Genomic DNA, 19,639 nt, shown 5'->3' on the forward strand with positions numbered 1-19,639 from the left:
TATTTTTGCACAAACCCTTTAGCAACTAACCTTGCCTTATATGTTTTAACATTTCCACCAGCATCATACTTGACCTTATAAACCCACTTTACTCCAATTGATTCCTTTCCAGGTGGCAAGTTGGAAAGCTCCCATGTGTCATTCTTCTTAATGACTTCCATTTCTTATTTCATTGCATCTATTCATTTCTTATCTACGCATGCTTCATCATATGATGATGGTTCTAGAACAACAAAAGCAAAATCACATTTATAAATATCCTCTAGAGACAGTACCTTTTTCGGAGGAGTGTCCACATCAAGTGTGGACTCAATATTTTCTGTGAATTCATCTTCCATACTTGACGTTTCTGAAGATAGTGCTTCAGTAGTGTGATTTGATTGCGATACCACTTCATCAATTTGCAACTTCACGCTTTCATTGTTGGTTCATTCCCAACATGCTTTTTCATCAAAGATAACATCCCTTCTTATAATCAATTTTTTTAAAAGAATGATTATAGAGACGATATCCCTTAGTTTCATTACTATAACCAACAAAGATGCATGTTTCACTCTTCTTATCTAACTTGGTTCTTTCTGAAGAGTCAATCAAAGCATATGCTATACTGCCAAATACCTTTAACATACTTACATTTGGTTTTCGATTCCACCAGGCCTCATAAAGTGTTTTGTTTCAAACTGCCTTTGTTGGAGAAATATTTAAGATATGTACTGCAGTGTTAACGGCTTCTACCCAAAACTCATTTGGCACCTTCTTTTCACTTAGCATGTTGCGTGCTATTTCTACCACTATACGATTTTTCCTTTCTGCCACTCTGTTCTGTTGTGGTGTCTTTCTTACTGTCAGTTGCCTGTGAATACCATGATCTTTGCAAAACAAACCAAACTCATCAGATAAAAATTCTCCTCCTCTATCTGTGTGCAATATTTTTATAGTTTTTCTTCTCTCATTTTCAACAAGGAACTTAAATTCCTTAAATCTATCAAATGCATGAGATTTATGAGTAAGAAAGTACACCCAACTCATTCTAGTAAAATCGTCAGTTAAAAGCAAAAAGTATTTGCTATTGTTTAATGAAGGAGTTCTCATGGGCCCGCATATGTAAGCATGAACTAATTCAAGAGGTTCTTTAGCTCTCAATGTTTTTCCAACTGGGAATGATAATTGGTGTTGTTTACCATAAACACACCCTTCACATATCTCATTTGTATAATTAATGGTTGGCAAACCAACTATCATATTTTTTTGATGCAAGAGTTTCAAACTATTAAAATAAAGATGCCCAAACCTCAAATGCCACAGTTTGGATTGATCAAAACCATTTGCCATAAAGGCACAATCATCTATCTTGATCATTTCAAGTGGAAACTATTTTTTTTGAACCATATCTATTTTTACAAGAACTATATCATTCTTGTTTTTAATCTCACAGACGTCATTTTCAAATAAAAGAGTGTAACCCTTTTTAACCAATTGCCCTACACTCAATAAGTTCTGAGCCAAACCAGGAACATAATACACATCTTGAATGTATGGTTCATTACCTGATTTTGTCTTGATTGCAACTGTTCATTTGCCATTGACGTCTACTTTATTGTTGTCCCCAAGCCACACATTCAACTTCACAGTCTCATCAATATTCTTAAAAAGACTTCTATCACCGGTCATATGATTACTGCAACCACTGTCTACAAACCACATTTCACTTTTGCAACTGTTAGTATTCATGCTTGCAAGAAACAAATTTTCATTTTCATCTGCAAAATTTGCTTGTTGCTTTGCCTTTTCAAAACATCGGGCTTCAATATGACCAAATTTCTTACAAAAATGACATTGTTTCCTTCTAAAGAATAGATTTTGATTACCTTTTTCTGTTTCATCATTCCTTTGAGAAGTATCATAAAACCTTCCTCGACCTCTTCCATGTCCACGAAAGGATCCTCTAAAACCTCATCGTCCTTGACCTCTACCTTCACCCTTTTGATCAAACTGAGTATTCTTTTCTTTTGGAATTTCAACTTTAGATTGAAAGGCTTGTTCCAATGTTTTTTTTGAAGACCTGTTTATGTGATGCTCATGGGCTAAAAGAGACTCCATTAATTCATCAATAGAATACACAGATAAATCCTTAGACTCTTCAATTGCAATAACGACATGATCAAATTTAGAAGGTAGACACCTTAAAACTTTTTCTACTATTTTTTTATCATCTAAAATTTCACCAAAGGTCTTCATTTGATTTACAATAGTAGAGAGCCTAGAAAAGAAGGTTTGAATTGACTCACTGGTTTTCATAGAAAATATTTCAAACTCTCTTCTTAAAGTTTGAAGTTTAACTGTTGTGATCTTCTTATCACCATGAAATTTTTGCTTCAGAAGTTGCCAGGCTTCTTTTGACTTAGTAGCACCGGCCATAGTTGGAAAAATGGTTTCAAACACAGCCTGTTGTAGTACTAACAATGCCTTTGCATCTCTCTTTCGAGCTTCTTTGACATCAATTTTTTCTGCTGCCTTTGATTCTTCAACATCTGCATAACCATTTTCGACCAACTCCCAGAGGTCTTGTGAGATAAAGAAAGTCTTCATCTTAATATTCTAGAATTCATAATTTTCACCATTAAAAATTGGCACTAATGATTATGACAAATTGAGAGAGTTAGAATTATTTGCCATACCGAACTTACTCAACAATTATCCTTCAAAAGAAATTTCGAATCTATAGGAACTCCTTGGTTCGGCAATGCTCCTATTGTGTTTTTCTTGAATGCCCAGGTCCGATTCGAACTTGGCTCTGATACCAAGAATTGAGAGAAACGGAGGGTAAAAAGCAAAATGTGCAACACATGAAATATCACAAAATACAGCAGCTTAAAAGTAAATCCTTCAACATATATTACTAGTCACGAACTCCCCTTTTCCTTCTCACACTTTCTCTACATTTTTGTCATGAAAAGGTATAGTATTTAAAGAAGGCAAAAGCCCTTTACACGAAAATAGAAAACATAGGCTAAAAGATAGGAAAGCAAACACACGTACACAACCTCTTTACCCTACTAACAAAAAGTAGATCATATAAACTAGGAAAACTAACAAATCGTGGGCTTTGAGTGTTCTTCAAGTAAATCATGGGCATTGGATGCCCTACCTACTTCCTTCTTCCTAGAGCATCAAAAACATACGTGGGCTTTGGATTCTCTTGCCCACGACCTTGAGCATTAACCAACAGGATTTGCTTCTAGCTGAAAGGACATCACATGCTTGAAACCCAGAGATGAGGCGGAAGCTGGGTTTACTCCCTAATGGACAAAGGGAACGTGAGGTTTTTACACCAATGAGAGCACGAGTGAGTACTAGAGTGGTTTTCCCCAACCATCTCAAGAGAAAAAAAAAATCAACCATACTAAGAATTCAAGATCTTGGTCTAACCAACTGACTTTAGTTGGTGGGTTCTAAGAGCCTGGTTGGGATCGGTAGCTGAGATGGGTGTTTATAGAGTTTATGCATTTGATGAAGCCGCATATATATGCTTAGAGATGGTAGTGGGGCGGGGCGGGGGACAAGGTCTCCACCCCCGCCCCGCCTCAAGATTAGAACCTCCATCCTCCACCCCCCGCCTTCATCCCCGTTTCATGTCCTCCATCCCCGATTCAAACGGGGATGAGGCGGGGCAGGGCGGGGAAAAGTGGTAGGGACGGGGCGGGGCAGGGATGAGGCGGGGAAAAGTGATAGGGACGGGGCGGGGCGGGGATCGGGGCGGGGAAAAGGGTACATTCATCCCTGCCTCCATCCCTGAACAGAGATGGATTTTAACCTTCGTCCCCGCCTCCATCCCCGTTTCATACCCTTCATCCCCGGTCCAAACGGGGCGAGGCAGGGCGGGGCTTTGCTTTCCCCCGGTCCACTGCCATCCCTACATATGCTTTGCCACAGCTACCAGGTAGCCAAATCCATCCTTTAGTGTAAATACAAAGCAGAACAGGCCTCACTTTCCATCCCAAATGCATAAACGCCCATCCTGCGCCGAGATTCCAAGCTGAACCACCATGGGCGTTTGATCAAGATTTTGCCTCGGGAATACCAAATGCATAAATGCCCATCCCGATTCCAAAGAAGCCGTAAGTGTACACATGTTTTTATTCTTTCATTCCAAGTGTACACATGTAATCAACTCAAGTCTCATGCCTAGTTTGATCAACGCTGCCATTAAACCAAGCTAGCCCACGATTTGTAATAGACTGAGCGTTAATTTCAAACATATATATATATATATCAACCAGCTGATCGAATCGTAGGTTGCAGGCTGCAGGTTGTCAAATTAATGTCCAAATACATGCACCTGCATATAGTATGTTCTCCTTTTAACTAAAAAGAACCTTGCAGTTCAGTTTCACGTCATCCCCATCTTCATACCCCTCTTAAGTCTTAGTTTTAATCAAATCTGAGTCTATATATGCATTCAGCAACATGATTTAATAAGCATCAACCCTTGGATCATTATTTTTTTGATAAAAAAAATATATAATTTTTTAAATCACAAATTGCATGTTCTGTCAACCAGTGTTGTGAGAGGCATACGCCTCTGAGGCGAAGCGCACGCTCAAGGTACTGAGGCATTGTAGTGATGCGCCTAAGGTAAATATAAAAAAAGAAATCTGATTATGAGCATTAAACAAAGGTCGTTCTGATGCAGTCGCATTAAATTCAATCCATTAACATCCCTACAAAAATGCCACATATTTTTACGATATTTTAGATATACCACGGATACTTGAGAGTCTCATGTTGTGAGAGGTGTATGCCTCAGAGGCGAAGCGCGGGCTCAACGCCTCGCTTCGCCTCATCGCATTTAACAACCTTGCTGTCAACCATGGAATTTCTGAATTTTTTTTTACTATCACTCAAAGAAATTAACCACATCCAAGACCTGGTCACGCTAACTCAGCCTACCATACCTACAGTCGTTCTATTTTATGGGCCTTCAAATCAACCGGGAGATGGTTTGCAGGAAGATGAAGACAGACCGTACTGTCTTGAAGATTCTTCGACATAAAATGGCGTTCAAGTCATGCCATTTGCATTTGTCTGTTCTGTCCGATATGAAAATGACGTTCAAGTCCAGAAGTTGGTTAAGTTCTTGTGGACTTAAAATCACTGTATGTAGTTGTCAAAAAAGATCGAGAATCTAATATCTTGAATTTGCTTACATCTGGCGCATGCAACCGGTCCAGTTAATTGACTAATCACTACTAGCATCCACCTTACACGAGCTGAGTGTTGATTGCTGAGTGTTGATTACTATCTTGTATTATTATGCTTCGTTCCCGTGTAGCTTTTTGTGGCTAATTTACCGGATACCTATAGATAATGCCTGTCAGTCAGACATGAGATGCCGTAGCATGTTTGACTCTTACCAGCTCCTACTTTACTAAAATCTTCTCCTCTGGTGCGGAAACAGATTATTCAATTGAGGTTGTGCAATTTTATAGCCTACTTATGAATGAGCTTCTTACCCTTGTAAAGAGAGAGAGAGAGAGTCACACCACACGATTATTAACCATGGTTAGTGAAGGAGGATCAGATGCAATGTACGTAGTTGGACATTTTTTTTTTTCATGTGGCTGCACCTAATCACCTGCCATCTTTGGCATACAGCCAGTCAAATGGGCGATCAGGTGCAGCAGCACGCTTAAAGTGTGCAATATTGCCCCTGACCTCAATTCATGGTTAGCCCTGGTTAAACCGGGTTGAGATCTTGGACAACGATTCGATCTCTCTATGAAACTTACCAGACTGTACTTCCACTGAAACCAAATGAAATTATTCAAAGGGTGGCGCATTGTAAGTGTTAGATTCTAAGACATTAATTAAACACTATCTTTGAATGCATGTCTCACATCCATTTACTGTTCAGGCTGTCGAAGCGACTTTAAATCACCATTTGTAATGTATGGCCCTTTATGAAGAGACATTAATTAAACACTATCTTGTGAACCATCTATTCTAAGGTATTTTAAAGCAATTTTGGTTGAGTCTCATGAGATTTGGACTCTCATGCAAATGAGAGAATGATTCTCATTGGCATTGGCTAAACAAACATCAGGAAATAGACCGTTTGCCTGTACAAATTAAATGAGAGTTTTTTTATTTAAATGAGGAGCTTCAATGACTCAAAGTCAAATTTAATTTGGAAACACATGTGGCCAAACAAACCAAATTTACCCATAGTATCTCTAATTAATTCATTGAAAAAAGCGGAGGAAAAATAGTAGAGGACTGATTTTAGAAATGGCGCTTTATTTGAAGGTGTTGGCTTCTTATCACATGGTGATGTTTTTGGCTGAAAAGGAATAACTGACAATTCAAGGAAAAGCTCAGTCAGTAGATCAGATTAGCCAAAAAACAAAAGATGAGAGCTGATTACCAATCTGTGGTTTAGGTGGCCGTCATGAAGATGACTGCTATATGAGTGTAATGAACTCGCTAATTCCAATATCTGATCTTTTGTAGAAAGCGTGAGTGATATAACTCAACGTTTTACCCTTATGTTTAAATTCTTCACATCATTTTAATAAAATATTTTTCCTTCAAAATAAAAGTGGACTGCTTTTCAGAAAAGATAATGATCAGGCCGAGAGGGGGAATCCAACAAGGATCATTCTCATGTTTAATGGGCCATGGAGGGGTGACAAAACCACATGAATAGAGCTCTAATTAAACAGCCGAGGAGGTCCACAAAAGTGCTGCCAAGCCACGAGACGTGGAACCGACCTGTCATCTTCTGCAAGTGCTCTTGTAGAGGTCCTGAACGACACAGTGCCAATGCACGTCAATTTTAGTGAAGCTTCGAGGAAGCTTCAAAGAATATCATCATCACTCATTGAGACTGAAATTATCATGAAGAATAATAACTGGAAGAGGATCAAGTGCAATCACATTTTACAAATGCAATGTTTTGTTGCACTTGATCACCTTCCATCTGCTGTTGTGCCCCATGCTTCATAGGCTGTGTCAGAAAGATGGAGGGTGCTCAGGTGCAGCGACTCATTATTTTCATACAATGTGATTGCACCTGTTCCTGCCTCATAATAACTGAGAGATCATCAGTAAGATGACTCGTTGCAAAAAAAATCGGTGCCCAGTGAGATGAATGGACATCAAGTGCAATGTGATCGGCTGCACCTGATCTCCCACCATCTGCTGTTCTGCCCACAACTGAAATGCTGTATTTCAAAACTGGCCGGTGATCGGCTGCAGCAGTATACAAAAAGCGTGCAATCACATTACACCTGACCCTCTTTCCACTGAGATGTCTGACCATCTTGGCCTGTGAACAAACCCATGTTACTCCAAAGAGATTTTAGAGTGCCCGACTTTTTCATGAAGCTACTGGATAAGGAAATGATGTTAATGTCATTGCTAAGATGCATAAGAAGTTAATATTGTTTTAAAACTTGTCTCGTAAAAGTTGTGTTCTGCTTTTGTCATCACTAAACAGCAAAGCAGGTTATATGTTCTCCCCCCGAACAGGGCAGTTAGCTACATCTCATGTTCGGGGGTCCCAAAGAGCACCACGTATGTAAGCATGTGCGTCTCGTATCTCCATGTTTGTCAGCATTAATTAGTGTTGGAGTTTGATGCGATTGCAAAGACTTAAGTACCCTCTCCTCCATTGGTGCAAAAAAAAATGACGGTTCTTGAAAAGGAGTGGTTGTAAAGACTTAAGTGCCCCGAAGATGATTATTTAAGACCTAGTCTCTGCACTGCAGGATTATCCGAGAAAAAAATCTCCCCTGGAGGAGGCCATGAACATCAACCCTCTCACTCTCTCTCTCCCTTCTATTTCTGCTTCTGTGCACATCTATTAGAAGATCATACATTGCTCCATCAAGCACCGACTGACCTGCACATTGACTGTTGTGGAGCCTGATTCAAAGTTTTACCCTTACAAGAGGAGGGTTTGGGGGCTCATCCTAGCGTGGGTAGCATCATTCAACTCTCACTCTCTCTCTCTCCCTTCTATTTCTGCTTCTGTGCACATCCATTAGAAGATCATACATTGCTCCATCAAGCACCGACTGACCTGCACATTGACTATTGTGGAGCCTGATTCAGAGTTTTTACCCTTACAGGAGGAGGGTTTGGGGACTCATCCCAGCGTGGGTAGCATCACTCAACTAAATGAGTTATAAATCCTGATTCAGAGTTTTTACCCTTACAGGAGAGGGGTCTGGGGGCTCTTCCCAGCGTGGGTAGCATCATTCAACTTGAAGAGTTGTGGAGTCTGATTTAGAGTTTTTACCCTTACAGAAAGGGGGGTCTGAGAGCTCCTCCTAGTGTGGGTAACATCATTCAACTTGAAGAGTTATGGAGTCTGATTCAGAGCTTTTACCCTTACAGAAGGGGGGTCTGAGGGCTCCTCCCAGCGTGTTCATGGCCTTTTGCCCTTACAGGAGGGGGGTCCGGGGGCTCATCAACCCTCTCACTCTCTCTCTCTCCCTTCTATTTCTGCTTCTGTGCACATCCATCAGAAGGTCCTACATTGCTCCATCAAGCACCGACTGACCTGCACATTGACTGTTGTGGGTCCTTACTGATGAGCTGCCTCTAAATTTATTCGACTCTGGGTCCTTACTGCACTTGAAGTTGAGTCGTCGTATTTTTTGTTGTTTGGTGGGTGGTAAGACCCTCCTCTACTCTCTCAAGACTCTTAGCTTGGGCAATCTTTCTTTTGATGATTGTGGTTGTAATGTATCGTTGAAGTTAAAATGGGGAGATATGGCCCACCACTTTTTACGGATTTGGAATATGACCTCCGTTTAGGGAGATATGGCCCTGACAAGTTGGTCCTAATTCGGGTAGCGATTTACAGCGATTTACTTACTGAATAACACTACAAATTGCTATAGCGATTTGCGGAAGACACTACAAATCGCTATAGCGATTTGCAGAAGAATCTACAAATCGCTATAGCGATTTGCGTAAGAATCTACAAATCGCTATAGCGATTTACGGAAGACACTACAAATCACTATAGCGATTTGCGATTTGTAGTGTCTTCCGCAAATCGCTATAGCAATTTGTAGTGTCTTCTGCAAATCACTATAGCGTTTCGTTGGAGACCCGAAAATACTACAAATTGCTGTAGGAAATCCCGATAATACTACAAATCATTGTTGGAAGGCCAAAAAAAAATTTGGTCCGGAGGGCGCGGCCCCCCCTGGACCCCCGCCCGCTGACCGTGCAGCGGGATCCGCGTCGGGGGGGAGCCCCCGGACCCCCCTCCTGTAAGGGCAAAAACTCTAAATCAGGCACATAAGTAGAGAGAGAAGGGAGAGAGTGTGAGAGGGTTGGTGTTCATGGCCTTCTTCAGGAGGAACCCTTTACCTCCCTTGATTTCTTCTCTAGAGAGAGAGAGGGTTTTACAGTGTTTTACGAAGAAGGAAGAAGAAGATGGCGATGGAGCAATGTATGATCGTTTGTTGGATGTGCACAGAAGTAGAGAGAGAGTGAGAGGGTTGATGTTCATGGCCTTCTTCATGAAAAACTCTTTGTTTCCTTTGATTTCTTCTCTAGAGAGAGAGAGGGTTTTACAGTGTTTTACGAAGAAAGAAGAAGAAGACTTTGAAGAGTCAAGATCATCCTCGACTTTCTGGATAAAGGACATGTTTGTCCTTTTTTTGAACAGAAAAAGAAGAAGACTTTGAAAAGTCAACATCATCCTCGACTTTCTGGATGAAGGACATGTTTGTCCTTTTTTTGAACTGTTTGTTTTTTCTTTTTTGAATAAAGGGCATTTTTGTCATTTTCTCAAACCATCACTTTATGAGAAGAATAGCAAGAAAGGGTACTTAAGTCTTTGCAACAACACCAGAGTCCGATGCAAAGTTATGTCAACATACACGGGAATACGAGCCCCATGTGCTTGTATACGTGGTGCTCATTCAAAGCCCCGAACACAGACGTGGGATTCAATGAATCATCCGGGGCGAACATACACCACCCTCTCACTAAACAGAGGCAGTTTAGTGCTTTTTTCATATGCAGGTCCCACCACCCTGGTGGTATCCCATGTGGTAAGCGGAGTCCTATGTCAAGCTCAAGACCAGGGATCGAATCCCTCTGTCACATTGGGGTGGCTGTTGCCTTTAAAAAGAAAATTCTTCGATTGAAATGTCTTTTCATAGAACATGACGCTGTTTCTTTGTATCAGGCAAAAAGATGTGCCTCTGCATGGTTTTTTACTATTTTTCTTATAATTAGAAAACTGTCAATTGTCCATCTAGAACGATTCCTTTTTGTTGTTGCTTACGTTTTGTCTTAATAAAAGTCATGTGCTTTAGAACGATTCCTTTTTGTCGTTGCTTACGTTTTGTCTTAATAAAAGTCATGTGCTTTACTGTACAAAAGGTGAAGAAACACGTGGGTAAGCAGGCACATTATTCCAAAAAAACACAGACAAAAGGGTGACCACAAGTTCAAAGCCTAATTTAGTACTTTAACACTCATTAAAAAGCTCCAACTTGACTCGGTGAGCTACTTGAATTAAGAAACCATCATCTTCATCAAACTTCTTTCCTTCAAAAGCCTTCAGAAAGTTCAAAAGAAAAACTTAAACAAGTATGTGAAAGCCCAAGGTAGAGTTGGCGATGGAGGACATGAAACGGGAATGGAGGCCGGGATGAAGGTTAAAATCAAAACTTATGTGGGGATGAACTTACGTTTTCTACATCCCGTTCCGTCCCCATCCCCGTCCCGATCTCAACCTTGCTCCACCCTGCCCCGTCCCCAATCCTTCTTTAAGGATGACAATGGACCGAGGAAAAATGAAGTCCCGCCCCACCTCACCTCGTTTGGACCGAGGATGAAGGACATGAAACGGGAATCGAGGCATGGATGGAGGTTAAAATCAAAACCCTGAGATGGAGGGCAGAATTTTGAGACGGGGCCGGGGTGGAGACCTTGTCCCCAGCCCCTGCCCCAGTCCACAGCCATCCCTACCCCAAGGGGGTTGGCTTAGTGGGGTGGGGCATTGTCTACTAGACGGGCAGTCAAGGGTGTCACTCCTGAGCAAGCCAACCCATAGCATAGGCCCTGAGGTCAGGGTCCTATCCTGCCTCGAAATTTTACGCTGCCAGCATGACGACCATAGGTATGACAGGCTGAGCCAGTACAACCAGGTCTTCGTGTTAGGTGCGATTTCTTAGGGTTGTAAATAAAAGAAAACTGTGTGAAAGAACGTGTCCACATAAATCAGTATTGCCCACATATATAATCTCATTCAAGTGAGGTAAATACCTAGCTTTAAGAGGCTGTTTTGTAACCTTAGAAGCTTACGCCTTCAGTGCCTTGACCATCTACTCTCTTAACCAATGTTGTCAATATCGTTTTGGTACTAGAATCGTTTCAGAAATGTTTTGGGTGATTCGGTTGATTCAGATTCAGCGATGAACTAAACTGAATCGGCAAAAAAAAAAATTTAAAACTCAACCAGAAGGCGACACATTCAAAAAACATGAAAATAATATAAAAAATATTTAAAATTAATTTAATCTATTTTTCAGATTTATTGAAAAAACCGGTTTAGGTCAGTTTAGTATCGATTTTTTGTCGATACAATATGAATCGGCCAATTCAGGCCAATGCTGCTGACAGGCTTAGGTCGCTTTGGCAGGTAAATAATCCCATTTCACTTACTAATTGGAGAGTCATAAGAGAGCCTTGAGCCTCTCAAAATTTATTTCCTTCTAAATCTCAATGCTGTGGTCAGGCCACTTTAAAGGTTCTCTTTCTACTTGCGAATAAATCCTTTTGAAATGTTAAAAAAAAAACTTCAAAGTACAAACGTGAGAGGTAAAAAGGGAAAGGGATTTAAACAATAATTAAAGTTGAGATCCAAGAAAGGAAAATAGTACATGAGAAACAGGTGTTCGATGCATAGATAGAAAGGCAGAATACGAAAATTTAGATGATTTTTCTTTTAATTGAAGTTAGAAGTATTTAATTTTTTTCCTCGAATCTCCAAACAGAAGTAGGTGATGCTTTTTCATGGGAGTGATCATAATGCATATGCTGTATTTTTAACGCCTTAGTACTTTAATTAAATTCTTTTAATATCATTCTTTGATTATCTTAACATGGCTCATGTTGGCTTAACGCAAGTAAATGTATTGAAATGCTCCTTGTTTTGCAGGTAATATCCTGCAATCCCAGTATCTGCAACATGATTAATGGTTGAACCTATAACATTATTGAAGATGCACCTTATAATAACATATTATAGATGTTTAAAATATGTTACTGATCGTATCACTATATATTTACGGGCCGTGTTTAAGAATGAAACATGATTTACTTTGTTTAAAAATAACTCTTGTAATAACTAATAACCTCTTATTTTATAAGAAACTTGGCTCATACAACTTTTCCGTATTTTTTTTCAATTAAAAGAGAGAGAAGTAGGACAAAGGGTGATGAGAGGTCACCCAGTCCCTGCCATACAAACGAGATTTACAAGACAAGCTAGAGAGCAGGACCCTTTACATTATGCTCCTACAACTTTCTCCAACCCAACTTAGATCAAGACTCAGAAATTTCAATCTTAGCCCTTCTTTTAATTCGAGTTTAATCCTCAATTGTATTCTCCCTAGATTGGAGGCAACGCCCTTGAAAACTCTTACGTAATCAAAAGCCATGCTCACCATACAAAATACCACCTCCATGTAGGGAACCGATCTCACCCATGGTAAAAAGTGATCTCAAGGAGGAGATGTGGCTCCAATTCAAGTTTTTATTGCCCCAGGCTTGTTTGAACAAGATCTGCATAGCAAGTCAGGACTAAAAGCGGTGAATAGTTTGTACATCGACATAACAAAGGAAGCACCTACTAGCAAACTAAAACTCTCTTCTTCAGCTTTTGCTCAGTCAGAATTTTGTCAAGAGTAGCCAACTAGTAAAGGGTACTCTAATTGGGAGACCTATGTTGGAAGTTTTAACCCATTTTGGGTTGTGAGTCAAAGTCAAGTATTGAATTTGTCCTATGTAAAGATTTCATGAGCAAATCATAATGTAACATGGAAAGCATAGACATGAAAAAATATTAATATAAGGTTATTAGGTAGGTTACTCATGCACTTAGTTGATTAAATAGAATTTCTTAATGGTTTTATTGCATGCATGCAGCGGGACATGTAGTAGGATAAGTGTCAAGTGTAATCATTGAGATGGCATGTGAAGAGTCAAGAGAAAGACTGAGTCATGAGTGATCTAAGTTAAGATATGCAAGTAGTAGTTATAGTGATGCATGTCATCAGTAATCATTAATGAGCCATTAAGATAAAAAATCATAGTTAGAAATGTGGCTCATGAAAAAGAGATCAAAATTTCATTAAGTATGCATAAGAAGTGTATAGACACTACAACAAAGCAGTAGATTAGCGACGACCACATTCCGTCGCGAATCCGTCGCTAACCATGTTAGCGACGGATTAGCGACAACGAGGCGATAGTATGCTTACGTCGCGAATATTTCGACGCTAACTGGCGACGGAATAATTCCGTCGCCAGGTCCGTCGCTAATTGCGACGGAATAACAAGCGCTATATTCCGTCGCCAATCCGCCGGTACTAAACGGCGACCACGGCTTGGCGACGGATTTAATTCTGTCGCTATGCCGTCGCTAGATTAATATGAATAGCGACGGATGGTTCCGTCGCTAAGCCGTCGCTAGATTAATATGAATAGCGACGGAATCATCCGTCGCTAATCCATCGCAAACACGAAAAAAAATCAAAAAAAAATTTATTTAAAAATTAATTACCGAGAACTGTACAATTTCTATTTCCTGTACAATTTATATTTTCTGTAAATAAAAAACAAACCACACAAAAAAATTCATATAACAAGTATCTATAATAATTAATCGTTCCACCTTAAAATTAAGAAGTTTAATTATTTACAATTCAACAATTACAATTAGGAAAAATAAAAAAAAATAGAACTTCTTCAACACAGTCCTCTAATCATCGCCAAGATTTTGTGTGTCTTCTTGTTCATTGTCTTTATCTGTCCCTTCAGCTCCAGTACCCTGATTATCGCTAGCAGCCTACACAAGAAAAGAACAGTCAGTATTGATAAACAAAATATAATGAAATAAATTACACACTATATGTGATTCTATCATGTGCTCATGTGTGATCTAAGGCAATAAAAAAACTCTATATGTGATTCTATCATGCTCATATGTGTGCTAAGGCAGTCAAAAAATTGAATATGTGATTATAGCATGTTCATATGTGTTCTAAAGCATCTAAAAAAACTCTATATGTGATTCTACCATGCTCAGATGTGCTTTAAGGTAGGCAAAAAACTATATATGTGATTCGATCATGCTCGTATGTGTGCTAAGGCAGTAAAAAAATTGAATATGTGAATATAGCATGCTCATATGTGCTCTAAGGCAGGCAAAGCCAAAAAATTTATATGTGATTCTATCATAAATGATATATAACATGTTCATATGTGTTCTAAGGCAGTTAAAAAACTCTATATGTTATTATAGCATGCTCATATGTGTGCTAAGGCAGTCAAAAAACAGAATATGTGATTATAATATGCTCATATGTGTTCTTAGACAGTCAAAAAACTGAATATGTGATTATAGCATGCTCATATGTGTTCTAATGCAATAAAAAAAACTTTATATGTGATTCTATCATGCTCATATGTGCTCTAAGGCAGACAAAAAGTTAAATATATATATGTGATTCTATCATGCTCATATGTGTGCTAAGGCAGTCAAAAAATTGAATATGTGATTATAGCATGTTCATATGTGTTCTAAGGCATATAAAAAAACTCTATATGTGATTCTACCATGCTCAGATGTGCTTTAAGGCAGGCAAAAAACTATATATGTGATTCGATCATGCTCGTATGTGTGCTAAGGCAGTAAAAAAATTGAATATGTGAATATAGCATGCTCATATGTGCTCTAAGGCAGGCAAAGCAACTTTATATGTGATTCTATTATGCTCATATGTGTGCTAAGGCAGTAAAAAAATTGAATATGTGATTATAGCATGTTCATATGTGTTCTAAGGCATCTAGAAAAACTCTATATGTGATTCTACCATGCTCTGATGTGCTTTAAGATAGTTAAAAAAACTATATATGTGATTATACCTGAGAGGGACCTAGAATCGAAGATCCCCTATCCTGAACAGCGGCCTTGATCTCATTTCAGAGAAAGGGGGCGACGGTGTATTGGAAGTAGTTATTCAGTGATTCATTAATGATCTCGCGTACATCATCACCGGAAAGAATAGTCAGCTGCTTGGAGCTTATGTCGGCGCAAGAAGTCGGTGAGCCGTAACTGGAAGAACCAATAACTGGTGAAGTGTTCATATTACTCCCAAACCCGAACACGCGACCTTTTTTAAGTTCACCTGCTGCAGTCACCCATGCTGTAGGATCAAATGATGGATGCTGAGTAGCGTCTTCGCCATATCGCTCTACCATCTGTTGCTCATATGCCTCCTACAAAATAATGTTTAAAGTATTCATTAATAATTAATGATAACATTATGATAACTTGCATATATATTGCAATGATTATTAATAGAATTAATACATACCGTTGTCGTTCTCGCCTTCTCTGATACGAAGACTCCCGTGGTCTTTCGTTTATGTGTTTCTACAAACACATCCTTATATGGTACACTGCCTCCTTTTTCTGCTTCCTGCGAAGTTAAATGACAAAAGATTTAGTACACAAGTTTGCAACAATACTTATAAAATTAATATTATATATTGATGAGTTACCATTTTCTTTAGGTGACTCCCAAATGTCTTAGATCCACCTGTGTGTAGATGGGCTTCGGGCATCTTCGATCGATTTTGTGAAGCCTTCGCAGAGCGATTTTTAAATGCATCTCCCGCCCACATATCGCACATTTCATCCCAGTAATCTCTCCTGATAGTAATAGGACCATGGCCCTTCCACAGTAATGGATCATCTACTACGCCAGATGCTTTTTTTGCTGTAGTCTTCATAGTGTGCAGCATGTCTGCAAATCGATTGGCAGCCACCTTCTGCCACACCTTCCTTGCATCATTTTCTTCCACCGTAGTTGCAAAGCGATTCGAAGCCTACAAATATTTTCAGAAAGTTAGTAGACATTGCTTAAATAAATTAAATATGAAACACATTAACTATGAGGAACAATTGTATATCATGAATGAGGACTACAATCTGTCTAACACCTCCTTTGGGTACTCTTTCCATTAAGCAACTGGTCCTGGTAGATGTTGAAGAAGTGAATTCCTAATCTCCCGTACTACTTCTTGTGGCTCAAACCTCGTGTTGCACATGAATTGTTACACAGTAAATATCAATATAAAATATTTAAAAGATATGCAATAATTGAAAACAAAATACTTACGGTCGATTATCGATATACACTATTCGAATGAGTCTTCTTGTGCCAGCCTGAGAAGACCCTGTTTTCTGTGTTGGCTGTTGACTTGTGTGATCAACTGGTGTAGGTGGGTCGTGTACAGGCGCAACATCATCTGTAAAAAAATACATTAGAAATTCTCAGAATGTGCATTTGAACTAATCAAGCATCTAATTAGTTATATGATATACCTATCACAGAAGCCCGTGAAGATGAAGGTTGAGCCTGGCTACTACTGGATGAACGACCACTATAACCTCCACGAACCATATTCTAACAAATAACATATGTCATACAATACATTCAAATAATTCACATCAAGTATTACAATGCATTCAAGTCATTCACATCAAGCATTGCAATGCATTCAAATAATTCAAATCATTGACATCAAGTATTGCACTAATTCAAATCATTCGTTAATTGCATAAATTATAATACATTCAGATAATTGAAATCATTCACATCAAGTATTATAATGCATTCGAATCATTCGTATCAAGTATTACAATACATTCAAATAAAATTTTTAATCATTCACACCAAGTATTGCAATACAACTCACATCAAGTATTACAATGCATTTAAATAGAGGTTTGTAGTATAAGATTTTGCTCACTAGCTTGAGAATTCTTCCTCGTCACTAGTTTGACTTTCTTCTTCTTCTTCTTCTTCTTCTTCTTCTTCTTCTTCTTCTTCTTCTTCATTGTTTGCCCATCCACTTGGTACATCATTTGGATTACATTCCTCTATGAATGTTTCATCAGCCAATGGAGATATGACATGCATATCATGCGCAACATCGTGACCATAAGCGAAGTCACAGACATCATCTGATTGATAGTAATCACTGTCTTCAGCTAACTCATCTTCCTGTAACTGATCATACTCGGAGTATAGTTTGGATTTCACCTTGCAAACTGCCCACCATTCATTTCTATCTGACTTTTTTATACTCGGATATGAAGTATAATAAACTTGTTGAGCTTGCGAGGCTAATATGAATGGTTCATATGTTCTAAACCTGGATTTATGATTCACCTCCACAATGCCTGAAGCTTTGTCGAGTCTTGTTGCAGTTGGATCAAACCAATGACACTTGAATATCGTAACCCTGTTATTCATGCCTAAGTAAGTCAACTCCATTATTTCCTCTATAACACCGTAGTAATCATGTTCATTTTCACCGTAGCTGCTACCCTTGACACACACGCCACTATTTATCGTTGATTTGTTTATACCGTAGTCTTTTGTATGGAATCGATAACCATTTACGATATACCCGTTGTAGCATTGCACAACTTTGGTCGGACCATTTTCTAAATCACATATTCCTTGATCTTTAACATCACCATTGCGAACCTACGCACAAACATAAACAATGATTGTGATCACGATCAATTAAGTAACTTAGTGTTGTTTATAAGTACAAAATTTATGTTAGCTTCTTTACCAACTGTTTCAACCACTCCACAAACTTAGTTTCACGTTCTTTTTGTACTTCTGCATCAGTGAGATGTGAAACTTCGTTTCGCAACTCCAGATCAAATCGTCTGCAAACCACAAATACTTATATTACCGAGTCATGTATCCACATATAGAACATAAAAGGATTTATAATTGAGTTGCATATACATATACTTACTCGATGTATGGGTCGATCGCTGAGCAATTAAAAAGAATATAGATGTGTGCTGCATCTTGCTCTTGATCTGTCAATAGCCTTGATCGGCAACTACCAAATGCATGCCCAAGTGGTTGAAATATCGACAGCTTGTCAGCTATAGTTACTTGTTCTCCATCATCGTTACGGGGCGGGCATGTGTAACGTGTTGGAATATGAGGTTCGAAGTACATAGATGAGAAATTTGAAATCTCTTCTAAAGTGTACGCCTCACAAATAGAGCCTTCTACTCTTGCTTTATTACGAACCTTTTTTTTTAGGTCGAACATGCATCTGACAAGAATATACATTTCAAATTTTAAATATCTGTCATTAAAGAGACAAATATAAAAAAACATATACCTTTCAAATGGGTACATCCATCGATATTGCACAGGGCCACCAACCCTTAGTTCATATGGCAGATGTATGATCAAATGTTCCATAACATCGAAAAATGCTGGCGGAAATATCTTTTCTAACAGACAAACAGTGGTGATGACAGAGTCCTCGAGATTCTTTACATCTGATACAACGACCTCCGATGCGCACAATGTTCTTAAAAATCCGCTCAACTCAGACAATACCCCCATATAGGTTTGTCTAACATATCATGGAATGCTAGGGGTATCAATCGTTGCATAAAGATATGACAATCATGGTTCTTCAACCCATATAACTGTCCATCGTCAATCTTCACAGCCCGAGCAATGTTAGAGACATATCCATCTGAAAATCTCAGTTGTCTCAACCATTGACATACATGTTTTATTTGATCAGATCCGAGCACGTACTTTGCCTTTGGTTTCAGTACTTTGCCATTATACTCTTTGAGTTCCAATTCTGGTCTTTTACATATTAATTTTAAATCCATACGGGCCTTCGGATTATCCTTCATTTTTCCTTTAATATTCATTACTGTATTGAACACATTATCAAACACATTTTTCTCTACATGCATCACATCCAAATTATGTCGTATCAATAGGGTCGACCAATACGGTAGTTCCCAAAAAATAGATTTTTTCGTCTAATTGTGATCCTTCCCAAATCCACAGAAGGGTGTAGGATTGCGGGCATCTGTTAATACATCTGGAAAGTATCGCAATCTTCTTAGAATCTCTATGCCAGACAATCTTGAGGATGGACCTTCCGTTTCAGTTGTGCCTGCTGTAAATGCATTCTTTTGACGTCGGAACGGATGATCGCTGGGTAGAAATCGACGATGGCAATCAAACCAGCAAGGCTTCCTTCCATGCCTCAATCTAAAAGCTTTGAAATCCTCCATGCAGTACGGACAAGCCAACCTCCCATGTGTGCTCCAACCAGATAACATACCATATGCAGAGAAGTCACTGATTGTCCATAGAACAGCGGCCTTCATGTTGAAATTTTGTTTTTTGTGAGCATCATACGTGGTAACACCGTCATCCCACAGTACTTTTAATTCATCAATCAATGGCCTTAGATATACATCAAGATTTTGGCCAGGTAAGGTCGGACCAGGGATCAACAGAGA

Source organism: Nuphar pumila, chromosome 8 (genome assembly GCF_984573655.1).
Source record: "Nuphar pumila chromosome 8, dmNupPumi1.hap1.1, whole genome shotgun sequence".
NCBI lineage: Eukaryota > Viridiplantae > Streptophyta > Magnoliopsida > Nymphaeales > Nymphaeaceae > Nuphar > Nuphar pumila.